The sequence below is a fragment of the Cheilinus undulatus genome, linkage group 2, assembly GCF_018320785.1.
Source record: "Cheilinus undulatus linkage group 2, ASM1832078v1, whole genome shotgun sequence".
Taxonomy (NCBI): domain Eukaryota; kingdom Metazoa; phylum Chordata; class Actinopteri; order Labriformes; family Labridae; genus Cheilinus; species Cheilinus undulatus.
Window position 1 is genome coordinate 17,336,000 of NC_054866.1, and position 21,914 is coordinate 17,357,913.

Sequence of the window (21,914 nt, forward strand, 5' to 3'; positions counted from 1 at the left end):
CAAAATAACAGAAAAATACAGTTACTAAGATGTGAGCAGCGAAGACGTGCTATTAATAAGCAAACGTAGCAAAAAATTAGACAGCCGTACTTCAAGAAACAAGTGCTATCAGCACTACAATTAACTGCTAGATTAAATTCTCTCTTCAGCACATGTACATCCACACTATTCCTTTAAAGTCAATTTATGGTAGTACTTAAGCTCATGTGAGTGTCAGTTTTGGTCTTACTTGCTTTTGATTGGTATTAACTTTATGCTGTTAAGGAAATGATCCTCCTAAGTCTCTGAGGATGAGCAGTTCAGAACATAGAGGATTAAATTAATGGCATTTTGTAACTCCCACAACCTTTCTTAACACAAATTATATTTGGCATTAGTCATTTTCACCTGCCATCACACTCAGAGTGTGAAGCTGGAGTGAACAGCCTTCCACATCAGGTTTCCATGGTATGTCTATGGTACTAAAACTTTCAGCTAGCATACACTAAAGTACACATCAGTGGGCATTACTGACAACAGGGAAATCCCTGCACACTGCTGAAGGGATGTGTCCTCCTGAAGACTGCTGTTCTAAGTAAACAGATCTATTAATAAGGCAGTGGTTCCTAAACTTGTTCTACCAGGCCCCCTCTGACAGATGAAAATATTTTCACCCACCCTTCACCATACACAGATAAACATGCATTGATAAAAACACTCAGTCAGGCCCTTTGCTAGCAAATTCCTATATTATCTGGGATTAATCCCAAACATTACCTGCAAAAAGTTCAGGACAGTGACTTCACCATGTAGTAACAAAGAGATAACTAACAAGCAGCTTTTATACAGTCATTGCTTCAAACAGATGTTTCAAACTGGCTCTCTGAAGATAAACGACTCCATAATCATAAAAAGAAGAAATAAAACTTGTAAAATGCATTATTCCAGTCCTGCAATAATTTCACTCACTATGTTGGGCTTGTTTTGTACAATCGATTTTCTGTCACTCAGTTCATTTTCAGTGTCAAGCTTTTTCCTGACTGAGCAACCACAGAAAAACCTCTCACACAGTCAGTATACGGCAAAACCAAGAAGTGTAGCTCTTTCACTACCCACTGCAGTACAGGTGAATCCAAGGGCAAGATATAACTTATATATTTTTACCTCTGCCGAGGAGGTTATGTGATCGGGTGGGTTTGTTCGTTAGCAACATAACTCAAAAAGTCATGGACGGATTTTGATGAAATTTTCAGGAAATGTCAGAAATGGCATAAGGAAGAACTGATTAGATTATGGGAGTGATCCGAATCACCGTCTGGATCCAGGAATTTTTTGATGGATTCTGTACTATTGGGAGATAGGGCTACTGGCAGAGGTCTGCGCTGTTACCACTTTACACCAGGAAATGGCGGACATGAGTAACCTATTCAAAGTTTTGGAGTTTATAGAGTTTGAAAGACATACACCTGGTCGAGGAGACGAGTCAGAGCATAACAGAGAGAAAGACAGCAAATTGTAGCAAGAATACTCACAGTGCTGGGAGGAATAGAGGAATATTCACCCTCTGCCATGACCTCCACACACAGCAAAGCCAATGCTTTGCCTCACCGTGTCTCCACCCCACCGGGGAGGGAGTAATCGGCGAATTAGATTTTGGGAGTGATCTGGGTCACCGTCTGGATCCAGGAATGTTTTTAAAGGATTCTTCACTATTGGGAGACAGGCCTGATGGCGGAGGTCTGCGCTCTCTGAGTGCTTTTCTAGTTATCCTTCTTTTAGTAGTTGTGACGTTTGGTGCAGATCCCTTGTGTTGACATCACAGTTACCAGGGATTGGTTTCACATATGCTACTATGCTTTGGTAGCAGTGCATTCTTTTGATTGAGCCCTAAAAAATCAGGGTCCTGTCATACTCAAGGCCATACTTCGAAAACCATACAATAGGGATGCTTGTGGTCTAAGGCAGCACCAGTACTGGACAATTTCTTGTTTAAAAATTCCAGAAACTACATGCAGAGTCCTGCAAAATGTACAAGTTTATTGAAGATTCAGTACCAAAACATTGCCAACCTGCCAACTCTGCAATTTAAACAGCGTCACCTCCTGTAATCCCCATCTGTCAGACACATGACACCAAATAATCAAGAAACACCATTATTTGTAACTGCAAATTTCAGACCACCGCCTCTCTCTGTTGCTGCTCTTGGTTAAATTTATGACGGAAGATCTGTTATTTTTGGAGCTTTTTGGAGCTGTCTAAAACATGGTATTGAAAATTATTGCACTACTGAATATTTTGACCAGCCTACTCATCAAAATATCAAACCTTATGTTGTGGCACTGGGCAAAAACCTCATATTAAGTTTGTTTTTTTTCCCCCATACATCAGCACTATTAGTGACTACCACTTTTCAATAATGTGGAAACCGCTATCAGTAATGTCTCTGGTAAAATTTCTGCCACCCAATAAATTTTTGCAACACCATCATCACTGGTTTAAATGCATATCTGTGTTAAAACTACTGCCACTGCTGCTGGAGTGGTGCTATCTGACAGGCAGCAGCTCAGTTTAAGCATCTTCTACTCTAATATTACGAGCTGAATATCTAACCAGACGCCACCCACTCGGGCTGTTGTAATCAAGCACAGTTAACAGGTAAAACCTCTCCTTTCTCCTCTCCAAGGTTTATGTCTGTAATAACAGCAACATACAGCAAGTATATTCCAAAGCTAAGTGAAAAATATGCTACTTCCATCAAGGTCTTCACGATAAAAGGACTGTAGTTATTTTTCCTAAATGCTTTTATCGTGAATGCCAACATCAGAAAATGTCAGTAGTGACTTAACACACCTTAGCATTGCAGGCTTGCTTTAGGGAGAGAAGGGGGTTGTAACACCTGAATATGAATTTAAATGCATCATCTCTTTTAAATTTTGTACTGTAGTATAATACTGTACCAAATAATAATACCAAAGGGGAAGAAAAATACTGTGATATGATTATCAGGCCATATGGCCCAGGCCTACCTTTCAGTGTATTATTGTTTGAAAAACACAGGGTTTAAAAGTGGTGATTTTGGAGATAGGTCTTGTCCTGACAACAGCAGCGATGTTTAAAAATCAGCCATCCACGAAGCAGTGATCCATATTGTGTTATCTAAATCTACTTTTCGTGCAGTGCAGTGATAGTTACCTGTAGTGTTTGCAGTGTTGTATGTCAGTCCCTGCAGACTGTGACGGCTCTTGGGCAGCTCATCCTACTGTTGCTACCCCACTGTGTACACACACACAAACACAGGCTTTGTGACAATGATCACACCTGTGGGGACACACAGATATGATACATGAGAAACAATTGGACAAGCAGGACAAAACATTAAAATAGCAACATTTCAAATGTATGATTCTGTGTTTGTCGATTTTTAGTTGTAATATGATCGCAGTATCACCAGAACATAAAGTTTTAAATATGCTAGAAACTCAGGTTAGGACTGAAAGAATGTCCTTTGTCTGTTTTGTGCTGTCTCTTAATGAAAACATTTCACTTCACAACATTTAAATTCAACATAAAGTGAGTGCAGAGGCTGCCAGTCAACACATTCTCCAGATTTTGTGCCCAACTATTAAAGTTTGATGATGTATCTTTCAGCTCTTATTATCAAATCTGGAAAAGTTGCCAAATATAAAGCTTGGTTAAAGAGAAAGTTGATATGTAGACTCCATTTTCAACGCCTGTTTAAAAACTCTTATTTTGCCATTACAACTACCAAAGACTCTACTTAATATTAATCTACAATCTTCACACAAATTAACTGATAACATTTCCTACCCTGGAGAGTTGACTGCAGTCCTGCTTCTAAAAAAACAAATCCAGAACTTTTTTTAAGCGCTACCCACTGTCTTCTATCATCATTTCCTTCTGGGAGACAGCTGGTCAAACAGCCATGCGACCCATGTATGCACTCTACCTATGAGCAGGTACCTAAAGGACGTAAAGGAAGGAAGAGTGGTGGTTAAGTTGCTTTGATAAGCGGCTCACCCTTGTTGTTCTGAGCGGCCAGGCCAATAAGCAGAAAGCAATGGGGTGCTACTTGGGAGGCTGTGGCCCCTGAGTGTGAGAGGATAGCATGAGCACAGCCATCCAGAATGCCACAGATCAAGTTACAGAGGCGGTAAATATAGCAGACGCCTCTGACCTCCACAGGTCGCTCAACACTCGGAGGGATTCCAATTTGCTCTTAAAGGAAGAGCAGAAGCTTTTTATAAGCCGAGCTGGGTAAGCATCAAGTCCACCAGCAACACTGCTGCAGCCAGCAGATTGGCTGCTTTTGCTCAAATTAAAGTCAGAAGTGAGTGCTAAGCTTCACTGGATCACAATTCATCTGCAGGAATGTCCTCCAGTAATAGTGCTACAGCATAGCAAATGGCTTCAACACAGTATACCTCAGGGACTGTCATGCTCAGTCACTTGCTGGCTGGCAGTTGCTCTGAAATGTCAGAGTGAAATTTTCTATCAACTTTAACACTGACTGCACCAGGGATGGGGGAAATATTGGCAAAATGTCATTTTCCTGACTTGTTTGATACAGGTATCGAATCGTTAATGTCATATTTTAATTCAAAAAGAGTATGGCTCTCTGAAAAGATATGCCTGACAATTTAACACACCACTTGTGACTTCTCACCTGTGCAGAGAGTAAAGCCTGGTTTTTGCTTCTGCATCACGCCATCAATGTGACACAGAAGCATAAATCAGGCCTAACATGTTACTCTATCAGTTTCTCCACAACTAATTGTAGTAACTGGTCATGCATCTAGTTACTTTTCAAATTCAACTACACTGTTATTTTTATAAAAATGTAAAAGCACTCATTTCTTGTAACTCGCTATTCTATGCGAGTTGAAAGTATGTTGACACTGATTTGACCAGTGAGGTTAGTAAATTATCAGCATAGCATCCTGGGAGATAGAATCTCACAGCCTAGCAAACACAATAGTGTTTTTCCTTCCTCATTAGAAAGAGCAATAATGAAGCAGTAACTTCTAGTCTCTAAAAAGAAAGGATAACTGGTCACCATCAAGATTAGCTGTTATTCTAAGGTCAAAGAGCACCATGCAAACAACACACTTATACTAAACTAGCTGCAAGGGTACCCGGCGCCAACAACAACAGAGACCCAGGTGAAGTTCACAATAGCTCAGCAGACCAAGGAAAATCCCTTCCACCCAGTCAATGTGTGGTTTTAAATCACTGCAAGCACTACAGTCTGTACTGGCAATGCACAAGACAATTTTAGTACCAATGTTGGGCCCAATTTGCCCCTTCGATAATCAGGAGGGGCATGGCCTAATTCAGGGCTCGTCACAACCGGTCATTTGTTGAAATAATCCGTAAATGTATGGTGTCATATGATTATTCTACCACTCCCAATTAAGATGAAGCATCTCTGATCTCACTATAAATATTAGACATGTTTGATGTTTATGATTCCAGATGGATCCAGATGGCAGCGACTATAAAGACAACTGTGCCCCAAACCGAGTGGAATGCTGAAAGTGGACAAGCTTACGTAAATATGAGAACACTGAAGGCACTGTTCTTAAGGAAATCACATTTCTTAATAATCAATTGGCATAGAATCATTTTTGTCATTATGTTGTGATGTTGGCGTTGTCATGGGCCATTATGTTGTATCATATGGTACCATATCGTATTGTACCGTACAATATCGTATCATAGCATATTGTATTTTAGCATATCATAACCTATCGTATCTACTGTAGCATAGTGTATTGATCATACTGTACCATATCTAATTGCATCAAATTTTATCCGATTGTATTATATATAGTGCTGTCAAACGATTACAATTTTTTTTTAGATTAATCACAGAGTTGCTGGGGATTAATATAGATTAATCATGATTAAATATCATTCATTTTTAATCAATGTCAATCGCGTTTCATTTTGCATAAGCAAGCAGACTCAAGAAAGAAGGGAATATATATGCCAGGGCTATTCAATTACAAAAATTACAATTATTCAACTGGGCCAAATTTTTAAATCAAGAAATGTAGCTGGGCCAGATATGTTTGGCGACCAGTAAGCAGCTGGTAATGTCAAATTTCGAAACAATGCAGATCAATTTGATGAAAAGTCTTCCCTTTTATTCACAGTCTCCCTATTAAATTTGGCGTTCTTTGAGGGAGGTTTGTCGCAAGCTTGGCGACGCGTTAGCCAATGTGGTATTTTAAGCTGGAAGTGCTTTGGTGAAAAGAAAACTTCCTGCAGAATGTGCACAATACTTTGTGTCAGTCAACTGTTCCATCTTGGGTTTTTTTGTACTCAAATTTCCTATCAAGAGGGCCAGTGTGCGGCATGCTCGACGGTAACCCTACCTGGACAAACTGCCTGAAATGCGCTGCCAGAGACGTTACAGGGATTTTGAGTCATTCTGCACTGTAGATGGGTTAATTGCGTTAAAAATTTGAATCAGAATAATCATGATGATAGATTAATCCACATTAACATGTCACTTTTGACAGCCCTAATTATATAATATCCTATCATATTGTAGCATACCATATTGTATTGTATTGTAGCATATAATTTAGTTTCGTATTATATTGTAGCATATTGAGTTGTAGCTTATCGTATCATACTGTTTTGTAGCATATCGTAACATACAGTATATCGTAAGCATATCGTGTTGTATAATGTAGTTCCACACTTTTTTGTATCATAGCATACCATATCATATTGTATCGTATTGTATCCAATCATATTGCTGCATATCATATTTTAGCCTAGCATATTGTATTTCATCTTATCATATTGTATGTAGCATATTGTTTCATATTGTATCTTAAGGAATTGTGATCTACGCTGCAATTTCCATGCCTAGACTTCACAAACTAGACTAAAGACAACCCTAGGAAAAATAAATAAATAAATACATTCAGTTTCAACAGAGCTATTTCATTCTAATCAGTATTTTTTGGTTCCATTATTCAGAGTGAAGTGGAGTAGCTGCTGTGCCTTTTTTTTTTTGCTTGTGCCGTTTTCCAGGTTAGGTCATCATTCAGGTGTAGGCCCAGAAACTTGAAGTCCGAGACCCTCTCCACACAGTCCCTGTTAATGTGTATGGGCTGAGGGTTAGAGGTTAGATCTTTTTCTCCTTAAGTCCACTATTATGGTATACGATGTTGATGCTGCACCATGATGACAGATTTTTGACCTCATCCCTGTACGCAGATTCATCTCCCCCCTGAGATGAGCCCGACCACTGTCATGTCGTCTGCATACTTCACAACGGAGTTGCCTGGGTGGGTGGGTGGGTGAGCAGTCATGTGTATAGAGAGTGTAAAAAAGGGGGCTCAGTACACACCCTTTGGGGATGTGTAGATTTTAGATGGCTTGCCTATGACAAAACATGTCATTTTCAGTAAAATGACCAGTAATTATGCTGATTTCCTTTAGCTGGAGAGTAATGACAAAAGAAATGGATACAGTTTTCTGAGGCTGTTCATCATCCCTCTCTGACTGCACAATATGTAGTATGATTATAATGGGACAAATACTTATGATACTCTAAAGAAGACAGTATATTTTGATACTATTAAGGAGTAATCGCACTTTTGTCCAATTAAGAAATAAATTTTCCTATTCTGGCAATATAATCATGCTGATATGACTGGAAGCATTTTGTTAAAATATATATAATCTATGCATTTATCTCTGATTTTGGGCTGAATGATATTGGAAAAAGTGATATTGCAACATCTTTTCTTCCCACAATTAAATATTGTGATATGAAAAAATACAGAAAGTTGCTACAAAATAAATGTAGTGGGTATCCAGGCTTCATATGGGCAACTGACATGCAAATAATACAGTCATAATTTAACTATTTTTTTAGTTCAAGCCAATTTTAAAGTTAGGCTGAGAAAAACTATAATGCACAGTACAATTTTCAGAACTGACACTGATATGAAATGTGATAAATAAACAGCTATTCAAAAATCTGCTTTAAGCGGCACAGATGGCCTTGTGTTTCAAGTCTGGCCTGTGGCTTCCTCCATGTCTCCCCCCACTTATCCCTGTTTCTGACTCTATCCACTGTCCTCCTTGATGAATTAAGGCATAGAAATGCCAAAATATAAATATTAAAAAGGAATCTGTATCAACTATAGCTATAGCTGTATGTAAAATGTTTCTTGTGAATCAAAAAACTAAAGCATGATTTTTTAACACTACATATATTTGCAGCAATTTCTCTTAGGGAGCTGATGGCTAGCTTGAGGTTCATCTGACTGCATGAAAACAGTGATAGAGTATGTAAAATGTACCCATCCTAAAAGATGCTGCATGTGTTGTTTGCAAGCAGGATTTTTTCATATTAACTGGGATGAATTCAGACTTTTGCTGTGTACATTGTGAAAGCTTATTTGACCATAATGATAAAATTGAAATTTATTGTGCAGTCCTGCAGTACTTGATAAAACTCTAAAGAACGTGAATATCTATTAAGTACCATAAAATCACAAAAATGTTTTTAAGAATTAACAGACCTACAGCAAATGAAAACATGATGTTGTGGCACCATGTCCATGGTAGTTTTTCCTTTGCCAAAAATGACTACAGGCAAGCTTAAGACGGAGCTTTAGCATGAAAAGTAAAGGGGAATGTCTGACAGCTGCACTGACATTTTAAGTCTCTTGCTAACCCATGACGTTATGTTACTTAAACATAATCAACAACATGAATCTTACCTTGTTTGTGTTATTTTAATTCCTTCTAGTGACATTCTTTGCTCCATTATTCTAGTCTCACGTGCTTATAGCTTTCTACAGCCGTAATATATCCAATGCATGAAAAAATATGACCGATAAAACTGGAAAACTGGAAAATGAGGCCAGAGTAAACTCTAGCACAGGTGAACAGTAGACCTATCAGTGAAAGACAATGGAAAAAGACAGGCGTAGCAGTGTAGTTGAGGGTCTCTGTGAGGGGTATAGCATTACATGATACTGTGAGGAAATGGGACGATACTGTCAACGCAGCTAACAGTCAAAATACTGCAGTGTGGCCGTCTGTCAGCGGCTCTGAACAAATCTGCGCCAAATATCGATGTACTCTACACCGTCCTGTGGGATAGCGTTTTTCCTTCCACCTGCCATTTGCAAACCACTCGATAGCGTAGTTCGGTTATGGAAGTGGGGCATGTTGGACTCCTGTCCGTGAGGGGGGCGGAGAGGAGACTGAAACAGCGCAAACTTGTCGTCCCCTAGATTTGAGGACGACATTGTCGGAGCAAAAAGTTAATACAACGGTTTTGTACGAGGCACGTTTTAATTTTGTCTGGTAGACATCGATAACTGTCCCGAGTGTGTCAGTTTAAAACCAACTTGATGGCTAACTCTCACTGCAAGCTATCAGTGTAGCCAAGACAGCAACGCCAGTGTGTGACATTCACAAACGATCCGACTCCTTGGACCGACTCCTTCTATGAGGCTTTGCACCCAAATGACAGATCTTTTTATGCAATTTTCTCATTGTTGAAGCCTTGTACTAAATGTCATACATTTACAGGATAATAAAAGGCTTAATAAAATGTTAATGTTTAACTTTATGCAATCCAGAAAAGTCTTGTTCAGCACAAGCATCAACCTTCTTGTGGAAACATGGACCAATGCTGAAGCTCCCAAAAATTGCAGTTCCTCAAATGTCCACTTGAGGCAGATTGCAAGAGCCAAGGAATTTCAATTAGCTACCACATCAAAATACCAATGATTACAGCAGAAATTAACATGTTTAGAGTTGATTCCAAATGAAACTCCGGTATCAATAACTAATTTCTTTTATGTAATGTTGCTTGAGGGATATATATTTTCATGTAACTCATCCGTTTTGATTGTATGACATCTAAGAGCTAGTCGTAAATTTGCATTATTTGAGGCATGGCCGATTTGACTGGCAGGTCGTTGAGTCGTTGCTGTTTGCCATTTTCCTTGCCTTGTCAGTGTGTGCTCTCTGATCTTTTTTTAATAAAAAATGTGGCCCAGTTCTGATTTTAACTGCTGCTATACTACAGCAGCTAAATCCCAGCTAACAGCTACCACAGCAGCAGCCACTGTATACAAGTCAAACCCCACCCATAGCGATTGCAAACTCATGCCGAAGCAGGCCAGAGGTAAAGCAAAAACATCTTTTTCATTTTGAAAAGCTTTCAGTGTGGCTTTTTGCTCTTGTTTTAATAAAGAAGCACCACTGTGGCTTCATCCAGCAGTCATACGTACCAGCTTACACCACAACTAACCCCTTCCCCCCATAATTTTTACAGACTCATGCCAAAGCAAGCTGGAAGAAGAGCGAAAACATCTTTTTTATCATGACAAGCTTTCAGTTCTGTTTTTATTTTTATCTTTTATACACAAAGGTGATCCAGTTCTGATAAAACTAGGAATGCACCAATCCACTTTCATTCAGTTCCAATCCGATTCCGATAAATATGTGCCGCTACTGATACTGATATATATATATATATATATATATATATATATATATATATATATATATTACATCTTAAACAATTATTATTGTTGTTGGTATAATGTGTGAGGTTAGGCTTACATGAAGCTGTAGGAAACCACCCAGCTCCTCTTATTACAAAGCAAAAAAAAAACAAAACAAAAATGAATTGAATTTAAATGTATTCCAAACACATTTATTTGAAATACTACTAAAAAATAAATATCAACATTATCCAAAAAACAACAACTGAGTATAAGTTATAAACAACAATGCTAACCCTAAACAGCATAACTCAAGTGGGTTAAACTACTACTTTAACAGTCAGTTAAACTATTTACCTATCATTTTTTATGAACACGGTCTTGAAATCCCTGTCTGTAATGCTCTTTTAAACTTAAATGAACCTCTCGCCACTAGAGACTGCTGTAGCTTCAGTTAATGGCCGCAGCCTTCCTCTCTGACCCTTCACTGGATATAAACAATGAGAAGCTCAGCGGTGGCTAAGCTGTTAGTGTCCAGTTGGAAGATCGCGGTATGACAGCTTTCCAAAGTACTAGCCTAAATGGAAATAAAGTGGTATGTGGGCTTTCAAGGGTTAAGCTCACGTATGACTACTCACCTGAAGTGAAAAGAGGCCAAATATCAAAGCACAATATTAATCTGCAAAGAGGAACGAAGACGCAAACTAGCTTTCAATGCTAGCCACGCTGTAAAGTAATGTCACATCCACTCTTCTTTCTTTGTGTTCTCTCATCTTTAGACTAGTTTTGACTATGGTAAATATAGATTTACATTTAATCGACTTGATTTATACCGCTTAGAACATCCCCAACTAATACTAGCTCAGTTACACACAGACTGTCTTGTGTTAGACTGCGGTGCGTTCATGGTCTACCGCAAACTGTAGGATGGATTTGGATCGGTCACTTGGATTGGTGCCATCAGTCAGATATCCGATCTATTAAATACGGCCATATCGGACCCGATACCGATATTGGATCAGATCGGTCCCATCCCTAGATAAAACTACTGCTATACTATAGCTACATCAGAGCTAATCACTGTACTGGCGGCAGCCATTGCTATCTGCTTTCAGCTAAACCCCACCTTTTACTATCCCATTGTTCTCTTCAAATGATGCTGATTGGTTAGAGCCATTCTCAGATGGAGCACAAACATTGTAGATTAGAGCTTTGCAAGATTGATTTGCCTGATGACAGATAGGGAGTGTGGCCACTCCCTCTGCTTTGCAAAGTTATTTGTCATCCACTCCTATTAAGGACGTGCTAAAAGAAAAAAAAAGAAAAACAACCCCACCATATTCTAACAACAACATCTGCAGTTTGTCCCAGATTGCATACTTCTGTAGTAAACACTAAATACTTTGAGGACATAAGCAGCTACACTTAGAAGTATACATGCAGTGTACAATTAGTGTACTCAAAACCATCCAAGAATTCAGCGTGGAGCGATGGGCACTTTGGCAGCACATTTCAATCAAGAAAAGGGAATTTCATTAAAAAAGGTATTGTTAACATGAAATAGCTGTTAACATTTTAGAACAATCACCTAAGGTCTGTAAGGGGGTCTGCTGTTCAGAAAGAAGTAGAAGAAGAAAAACTGTTGACACTTCCTGTTAATGCAAAACGGCAGTGCACAGTTGGGGACAATACTAACTTGCTGTGATAAAACATTCTGTATTACATTTAAGTGTACTGTATTACAACAGAAGGAATATGGAACATGGCTGGCATAGAAATAAGGTCTACAAGGCTATTTATCCATCCCATTTCTCAGTTCATTGTTATTTGATTACATAATCAAGACTGCAGTTATTGATACATTTTACTCATTGGTTCAACCAGGGAATTATTGAGTTCTGCAGTTAGTTGATTGACCTACTGACATAACTGTAAATGTGCACAACCTGAAAGAGTGGGATCTAGGTCTACTTTTGAAGTATAAGATTATCAGTTCTTGTTATGAGTATTTTACATAAGTACATTTTTTTAAACATCTGTGCTTCCCGTACTACCACTAATACAATAACTATTATTTTCAAGATTTTTTATGCTACTAGACTCACTACATTTATTCTACGGTTGGCTTATGAGTTTTCATTTCAAAAATCTGATCTGAAGAAAACAGTTTGTGTTGGGTGCTAAGCCCACTGTTGAAAATGAATGTAGCATTAGGAGATTTAGCAGGGCCAGGAACAGGAAAATGCTGCACAATTTCATCACACAGGAGAGCTAGCTCCTTCTAAATTGATGTTTAAAAAACTTAAAGTTTTCTCTGTAAAGCCTAGCTGACATTTTCTATGGTCATTGGATATTTTTAGCTGTTCATAATATTGTTCCAATATTTTCTTTCAGCAAATCTGGAATTTTACACTAGATGAGTTCAAGAATTGTGCCTCAATGTTTTTTTTCAATACACACAATGAAGCCAAACGTACATCCAGCTTTTCTACAGTGTGAAATAATGCATCTAAATTTGACTGCTTATCATACTATAAAATGTTGAATTTGAAAGGCTTTAAAATCAGTGGATTGCTGTACACGAAGAGTCGTTTAAGATCTGGCAGCGCAGGCTATGGGTCCAAATGAACATAGAAAAATATTCCAACTCACCCAGAGGAGCTGAAATTCCCATCACTACTTGAGATAATACAGAAATGCTGTTTCGCATTCATGACGGTTGCCGAATATGAGAGTCTCTCATGCTGACTCCTAACAATGTTAGGCGGTGAATGGGAAAAGATGAATTCGTTCACAAATAACGCAGCAAGGACAGTTAGCTTGAGTTTCACCAGAGCCGAGACCCGTAACATTACCTATGAGGGTTTTGGTGGTGTAAGGCAGTCACTCACCTCACAGTTGGAGCTCAACCCGGTCCAAACCAGCAACGAAATTACTCCCTAAAGTCTTCTCAGGCTGGGTTGTTCCTCTTTTAAAATCGTTACTTAGCTACCGGTGCTTATTAACCGTTAATATCGGTTTGATGACTTTTGGAAGCAGTCAAGTAACGGTTATGATCGCTTTAATGGTGACGTCAGCCCTATGCCGAGGCTCCTTTGTGATTGGTTCATACCGCTCTGTGAGCGTCATCAGGCAGCTCAGTGAACCGCCTCCTACACGGTCGTCATAGTGATGAACGTAAACATCAGGGATTCATTCATTGAAAAATGTTTTGTGCAAAGTAATGTTTGAATGATGACGTAGAATATTTTATTACACTTTAAATCTTTCTGTATATACTCAAGAGTTTCATATCAATGCTATTTCTGTTTTTATCTGTGGTGAATTCAGGGATACTTGAGAAAGAAAGGAAATATTTTATCATACCAAGGAGAAATGGCCCACGCTTCTGTGGAAAGCCGTCTTGTTCTGGCAGGATTTGGATGATGAGAAAATAACCCTCAGGTGATTGGGACAGGACATTTTTTTCACTCAGGCTATCATGAGCATTTTTTCATATATTTGCTTTAACTGGACTAAATGAACGCCCATTTCCCCCATTTGAAAAGAGGAAAAGCCTGAGAGTTGGATAATTAGGACTACATATAGTAAGAGATAGAAAGCCATGAATATGAGAGTTAAAAGTGGATATTATGTGTAAAAAAAGGCAAATTATGAAAAAGTAAGACATTATTATGAGATAGTCATAAGTATGAGATAAGAAGCCATAATTATGATATAGTAAGTTATAATTATGAGCTAAAGTCAAAATGATGAGACAAAATGATAAAATTTTGAGAAAGTTAATCCTATTCAGGAGAAATTAAGTCTTAATAAACAGATAATAAGTAAAAAAAAATAAAAAATTGAGGTATAAAATCCAAATTTTGAGTTACAATGTCACAGTATGGAGGTTAAAAAAGACAGAACTATGAGATTAAAAGTCATGATTATAAGCTACTGAATCTTAGTTATGATATAATGGCAAAAATTTGAGTTTGAGTTGTCAAAACTATGAATAAAAATTCATAATAACGAAATAAATACTCATGATAATGAATTATGGCATTCTTTCTCATTATTTGTCCTTGTGTTTCATAATTATGAGATTTAGTTTTTCTGATTTCTCTTTTTGTTATATGATACAATAATGGACTTTCATTAAACTCAAACGGTGTTTGAAGTTCAATTGCAGCTAGCAAATTGCTAAAACTCTGCAAAATCCAGGTTACATGAACATCTTTGTTGTTGACCAGAGGTTGTCATACATTAAGAGGTTAGGAAACTATTTGCTAACAGAGCAATAATTTATCTTATGAGAATAAAGAGTACAAATCTGTGCAGATGTTTGTACTTATTTATTAACCATATTTTTAATTGGATTTTTTTTTTTTTTTTTAATGTACAGTCACGAGCAATTACTAATACACACCGCATCTTGCAATGAGGAGATATGTTTTGTTTACTTTCTTCCATCACAGTGTACTAGGATTTGTTTGGTATAATGATATTGCATGTCAGGAATGCTTGCAGGTGTTGAGCAAGTGAAAAAATCACAATTATAGAGATGTTATGTACAGATCAAAACTATGAACTATATTTTTTGTTTATTGTGTGTAGTTGCCAAATTTTGTTTAAGCATGTAATTTTTAGGAAACATTGTGTCCTTGTATAAAAATGGTGAATTGAATTTTCACAACTTTCATCACTATACAAATGTATTTTGGAGGGGGGAAAAATACAATTATTCAGCACAGTAAATGAGTATTGTTTCTGCTGAATTTAATTTGTAACTGTTCAATATTCATTGATTCTTCTGAAACACTCATAGGCGTTCAAGGTCCAAGCACTCCTTGTCATTCACGCTGGAGTGTGAGTGTCTGCATCATAGCCAATGAGTCATAGAATCCCACTGAGCATTTTATCTGTACTCAGACTCACATCTTATGTTTCATAAGTTGCTGTGAATAAAACAAAGTGTCACACACTGAGGAGGGAGACTGCCATTTATTACCCGCAAATGATGCATCCTTCTCTGCAAATACTAATACAGAAAGATGACTCACTCAGTTGATACATCATATAGGCTCCTATAAAAAGTCACTAAGCTTTGATCACCACAGATTGTGAACAGTCCCATGTGATATATGCATATAGTGGTGTGAAATGATTAGCTTAAATACTGGTGTACAAGTCTGTTCATTTAGTACAACCAAAATCAATAATCACAACAAAAAAGAAAACCTTCTGAGATCCATGTGAGCCCTGGTGCATACATTTAGAGGCACAGGATGACTCAAGCAGTGATATATCCACAATAGAGATGCTCCTTTAGTTTCCCTCAATCAGGATGTGCTGTTCTACTACTACCAGATGTCTAACATAATGTGTTGAGGATGTTGGTAAAGGAATAAATAGCTTTAAAAAGTATGGATAATGTCCGTAGAAGGCCAGGCCTGTTAAACAGACTCGTGTTTTATTTTTTAAGCAATTCTAGTTATATCAGGAAATCTGAGTCTAATATCAGTTTGTAATACTAAACGGTTTCCAATCTCTCATTTGGTCCAACATATCATGTACATTATGTAGGTAATGAGCGGTAGCCTACTTAAGGAAAAATCAACCTTAAGGAAGATTTTTTTGACAACTTCAATGACTGACCCCTAAATTTACAAAAATTAACATGTAAATTCCAAGCTAGAGGTACAACATGAAAAAACGGATATACAAGAGTGATACTGTTTTAATTGAAGTATGTTAAATATGGAGCTAGCAGCCTTTAGCTTAGCACAATGGTTCCCAACCTAAGGTCCATCCCCCTAGTGGAGGCTCTCTCTGCTTTGAGGTTGAAATAGATTTTTAAACATTGACTAAAATAATGATGACACATTCAAGGCTAATTTATGCTCCTTTAATTTAGTACCACCATCCAGTTGATATTTAGCGCCTGTTCAATCTCTGACCAGCTGTTCCTTCATAGTATAACATCTCTATGCCATGATATAAATGTTCAGAGTTCCTAACCAACTCACACAACTTTTCCTGAAAAATGTCCACCTATTTCTAAAGTATTTATATTTTTGTTGTGTTTTGCAGTTCTGGCATGAACTGTGGACTACACTAAACACTGACCCTATGATTTCCGAGAGTATTGCAATGTTTGGCCTGTGAAATGAAATACGAACATGGACAGACACTGGAAGTTGGTTCATTCTTTTGGGAAACTGTAATATTTCAGAATGTGCCAAAAAAATTGAACTTGTGTGGTGGGTTTTGCAATATCATGCAGAAAGCTAGCTTAGCTAACAGTGTGCTAGCTAACGGTCTATTTTCTCATATCTGTTTGGCTTTTGTTGATTTCAAGTAAGTTTGTATCATTGAATTAAAACTATTGATCTTGTTTTACTATGCTGTGTAATTGAGTCAAGTTAAACTGCTGAAATATGTTAAACACTAAACACAGTCAGACTGTATTAGCCACAGTCAGATGTGAGAAGTTAAAAGGCATAATTTGCTTAAAACACATTAGCCAACATAAGATGCTAGAGTGCAGGTACAAACACATAAAACCGTTCATGTCTACATGTATCATGTAACTTAACCTGTTTTTGTCACTCTAATTCTCCAAATGCACAGTCTGTACAACTGAATGGCAACATAGGGACAAAGTTTACATCTCTCCTATCTATGGCTATAAGTAGTTTCTATCAGCTTTCTATCCATTAGCTTTGGACACAAGGAGGCCTTTTTACTAATCAACCGACACTGGTCACATGTAGTCTAAATTAGACATGAAGGCTCTGTCTAAATTAAGCATAAATGAGCCTGAAGTTGATAGCTTATTCAAAGGTGTATGACAGTAAAAAAAATCAATATCAGGCTACATTGTCAGACTGAACAGTAAAAGGTTGTTTAAAAAAATTAGGTGTGTTAACATAAAAATCCAACTAACTATTTCAGCTCTATTTTTCTGGCTTGGCTGAATACATTTTGTTTTAGGTAAACAGTAGCTGATCACAGTAGTTTTTGTACTCAAATCATTTGGCAACCATCCCTTAATCTGCATAGTTTTCCCAGAAACCCTCTGGACACTTTTGCACCACAAGTGACATTACCCATTCAGTTATACAAGTCCAGACCCATGCCAAACAACTATAATGTAGCAAGAATGATGTGTTGAATTCCAAGGAAGAGCACTTTCTGTGTCAAAGTGCATCTTTCAGTCTTTGTCACTTGTAGTCAGTGAAATGAGTTTACTCAGGGTAGCCATTATTCAGATGCTAATAAAAAACCTATTGAAAGTTTTTTTTTATTTTATAAATGAAATTTCTTACTTTAAACTTTTCAAGTGACAAGGGGTACTCTATTTTTTTAAATACATGTTGAGGGGCTACTAAGGGACAAAGAAAAAAAAGTTGGGAACCATGTGCATTATACAGAAACTGCAAGTAAAGAAAGGGTTCAGCCAACCTGACCAACGGACAGCATCATCCTGTTTGCATATCTAAAGCTAAATATTAAATGTAAAATGATACAAAGTGGTTTCAAGAATTTTCATTCAAGATAAATGCTTCAAGTCTAAATAAACTTCTTAAGGGCTGTAACTAATATTACAGTCAATATTTCTGACTATAAGCACATTTTAAAGCAAGCATCAGACAAGGTCAGTAACATAGTGGCAAACATTTTTAAACAAAAAATCTGCATGAAGCAAAGACTAAAACAGCACAAATGTTGTCTGAATGAAATCATTCAGTGGTTTCTAAGGGTCACTGAACAACCAGCAACCTCCAGAAGCCTACTGACAAAAAAAGTCTTGGCCAGATGTCCCCTGAAAAGAGATCTCTGATCTCTATGGGACTAACCTAGCTAAATAAAGGTTAAATAAGTCAGTGCAGAGGAGCAAAAAACAGCAGTTCCATGAGTGTCCACTTGATGCTGGCTGCAGAAACCAAGGAATCTCCACTAGGTCCTTAGCTAAACTGTCAATTTTTACTGCTGGAATAAATAGCCTATGTTTACAGTCTGGACCAAGAAACAACAGTGCTCTGAGTTGCTCATGTCTTTAGAGGGAAAACCTTTACAAAGAATGAAATTTTGTATAACTCATCTGTTATGTTTCTATCATAGATCAGATGTATGCATGAATGAAGAGAGATGTTGGTGAGACTGAGTAAAGCCGGTCATACACTGTGCGAATTCAAGCTGACTCTATAACAATCCTGATGCAGCATCAGCTCACACAATAAAAGTGAATAGTTTATGCTGCATGATTATCGCATAGGATTTATGTGCTAACATTTTACAGTCCGAAAGTTGTTCATGACCTGAGTGCTTACACTGCAGACTCTGTGTTAGTTGACTTTCTATTAAAAAAGTCTCACGTCCTGAGGTTAAAGTTATATAGTCATACTTTGTCTCTCTCTCTCTCTAGCTCTCTCCCACACAAGTGCATAAACAGCACTGCCAGCAAGCATAACTAGCAGCTAAATAATATCAACAGGTCTGCAGGCTGGCCTAGTTCCTGCTTGTTAATTTTCTGTACTATAAGGGAGATGCATTATAAGGCGTTTCAGCTGTTTTCATGGGGATTTAAGATGCTGTCCAACAGTTTACACAGCAAAAAAAATATCACAAAGCTGGAGAATCTGCTCACTCACTGTGGGAATATGTGCAGTTGTGGACCAATATACCAAACATGCCAGAAATCCATCTGACTGGGCCGTGGTCGGCTTCTGTGTCCCCCTGAACACTGTGCAAGCACAACACATGATTAGACTGAAAGTCTCTGTGAATTCCAGGTGGGTTTTGTGACTCAAAATTTATGTCTGGATCTGCTGAAAATCTCACAGTGTACAACTGGATTCAAGTAACTGTAGGAATTGTATTCAAAAAAAGTTTATCAAACTGATGTAGCTGAAGCAGACCTTAAGGCTCCTGGCAAACAGTGAAAACAGGCCCAACTGTCTCCTTGGTGTTTGTTTGTGGACACTTGAGGAACTGCACTTTTTGTGCTTTTGCATTGACTATATTTTTCAACACCAGAGTTTAACACTTGATATGCATTTTAGTAAGTAACAACAGAGTCATCAATTACCTGAAATTTTTGGAACGCAAAGCTGTCAGGCTTATTTTAGCGCCAAGCATAATGTGTGACTTCTGTCCTTGCAAAAATATGAGATTAAAAAAACATATGAATACAATAAATAGGTAAATAAATATATACCCCATCCCATAAATAATAACTTAACACATTTCAGATGTATTTCATAGTAATGAGCATAGACACAATCACTCAATAATAATGCTGCCGGCACTGCACTGCTGCTGTCTATGGCTGTGGTTCATGCTACGCTAACATTTATTCACTTTCATCTACGCTGCTGTCATTGCTACACCTTCACTTAGTCTTATTAAGTCAGACCCTCTAATATTCAAGTATAGCAGTAGTGTAATAACTTAAACATTGGTATATTATAATAACAGTAGGGAAATATTGTACTACTAAGAATCCTAAAAGACATTTTAGGGGTGAAAACTCATTTAAAAAGAGGATAAAGAATACTGAGTCAACTTCATTCAACAGTGGACGAACTAAGAGTCCAGTCCAAACACATTTGTTTAGAAACAAGCTAAAATGTGGCCATTAGAAAGTGGCAAATAATGCTCAGTTTTTCAAGCTATTTTCAGTTGCATACATTTGCCTGCTTGATGCTTCTGTGTCAAGTCTAGGCCGTAGCTATGCTATGGTAGCCTACGTTGTTATGAGCACTGCACTAGTGGTGCTTCTCAGTAGTGGGTTAATTATCAGCACATTTTCTGCTTGTTTGTGTTCATTAAAACCATGGCAACTAAAACCAAGAGTAGGGATGATTTGAACATAGAGTGTTAGCTCAGGCAGTCAAGTGCTGCCACATAATCGAGGTCAGCTGATGTCACCCAAGCCATAATCAGCTGTCAGTGAGGTGATTCACTTCAAAGCATGCTGTTGGCCAATGCTGACATATTTAAACTGCTCCAGCCTGACTGTGCTTTGCTGCTCCCTCTGCAAGCTGTGGTTTGCAACCCTCCTCCACCTTAGCTCCTCCTTTTTTCTGCTTCTGATTTTATCAATGTCATTCTGTTGTCACTGATGCCTGCTCTGCTCTGGGGTTTACTGCTGCTTCTTGCCCTGCCTCAGGCTTTCCTTGTAGGCACAGGGAAAGCAGGTAACATGTGTTGTTCCTGCTTGATGCTTTCCACATAGAATCATGGAAGGGCAGGGGACATCGCCAAATATAAATTACAGCAATATTTACACATTTATATCTGCCAATTAAGGAAAGTATTTATAAACCCAAATCAGAGCGTTTCTTGAAAAAGTGTACCTGACTGCAGTCATTTGAAAGACAAAAGGAGAGGACACCTGAGTAGATGGAAAGTACAGCTGCTTAATCAGCTGAAGCAGAGGATGGGGAAATTATCTGGACTTGCACAGTCAGTGAGAGAGATGTAGATGTGGAAATGCATGTCTGATATTTTTGGAGGTCATCAAGTAGATTTGACTGGTTTCATAACCCTCTGCAGCTATTTGTCTCACACTGAAATATACAAAATATGCTTTTAGACATAACCAGAAACTGACTGTCACCAGTTAGTAACCTCAGGGCTTGCTGTGCACTTTGTTCAGGTAGGAAACTACAAAGACACTAAGGCGTAGCTACAGTGTAGCCTGACACAGAAGCATTTTGCAAATCCAGCCCCTTAGAATTCATATTGGCATCTGCAATCTGCACAAAATAAGTTTGAAAGTTTCAGCATACTATAAACCAGCAAAGTCAATAATTTTGATACATTTTCTTTTGTCTTGTCTATCAGCTTTATTTTACCACTACTATCAGGGATCTCCTGTTTTAAACGGAAATCTAATGCACCAAACATAAAACATCCATGCTCCACTAACTCAAGGTGGAGAACTTATAATAAAATCTTTAAATACTGTATTGTAATATATGTCATAAGATAGTAATCTTAAGAGCTATCTTTGGTGGCTTCATTGCTGGAAGGAGTGAAAAATTACACATTACTGTGTGCAGATGAAAAACTGATGTGAAAGAATGAAAGAGGAATTCACAAAAAAAATAAATAAATAAAATAAAGTGAGATTGGTGTGTTAAAAGACTTGGTGACAGATTTTTTTTTTTTAAATTGCTTAAGAAACTGCAAATTAGAACATTAAAAAGGTTGAAAAAAATCCATGATACACAATCAGATGCAGGAAATGAAATACTTCTTTAAAACTGTTTCCAAGCATTGCATCTCTAAAGGATCACTATTGAGAAAAGCTAAAAGCATTGTGTTTGCAAAAACAACAAAGTTAATAGGTAACATTAATGCCTTGTATATCTCAAATAAGCATAAATGATCAACTTTAAGATAATTTCTGTTTAATAGTGCTCCCTA

At 37.7% G+C, this 21,914-nt stretch overlaps 1 protein-coding gene across 6 annotated transcripts in view; it reads right to left on the reverse strand.

The window, feature by feature from the left end:
* Window positions 1-13,534, reverse strand: part of usp2a (ubiquitin specific peptidase 2a) — a 78,961-nt gene extending 65,427 nt beyond the window's left edge. For 2 of the 6 annotated variants that reach the window (XM_041812405.1, XM_041812443.1), the window contains exons 1-2: window positions 13,385-13,534; window positions 3,172-3,297 (exon numbers count right to left, since the gene is read on the reverse strand). The gene's annotated coding sequence lies outside the window, so the exon portion shown is untranslated. Of the gene's footprint in view, window positions 1-3,171; window positions 3,298-3,807; window positions 3,944-4,017; window positions 4,116-13,384 lie in introns of those variants that run through there. The other 4 variants (XM_041812433.1, XM_041812451.1, XM_041812415.1 and 1 more) reach the window with 3 other exon arrangements.
* Between the last annotated feature and the right edge of the window lie 8,380 nt (window positions 13,535-21,914).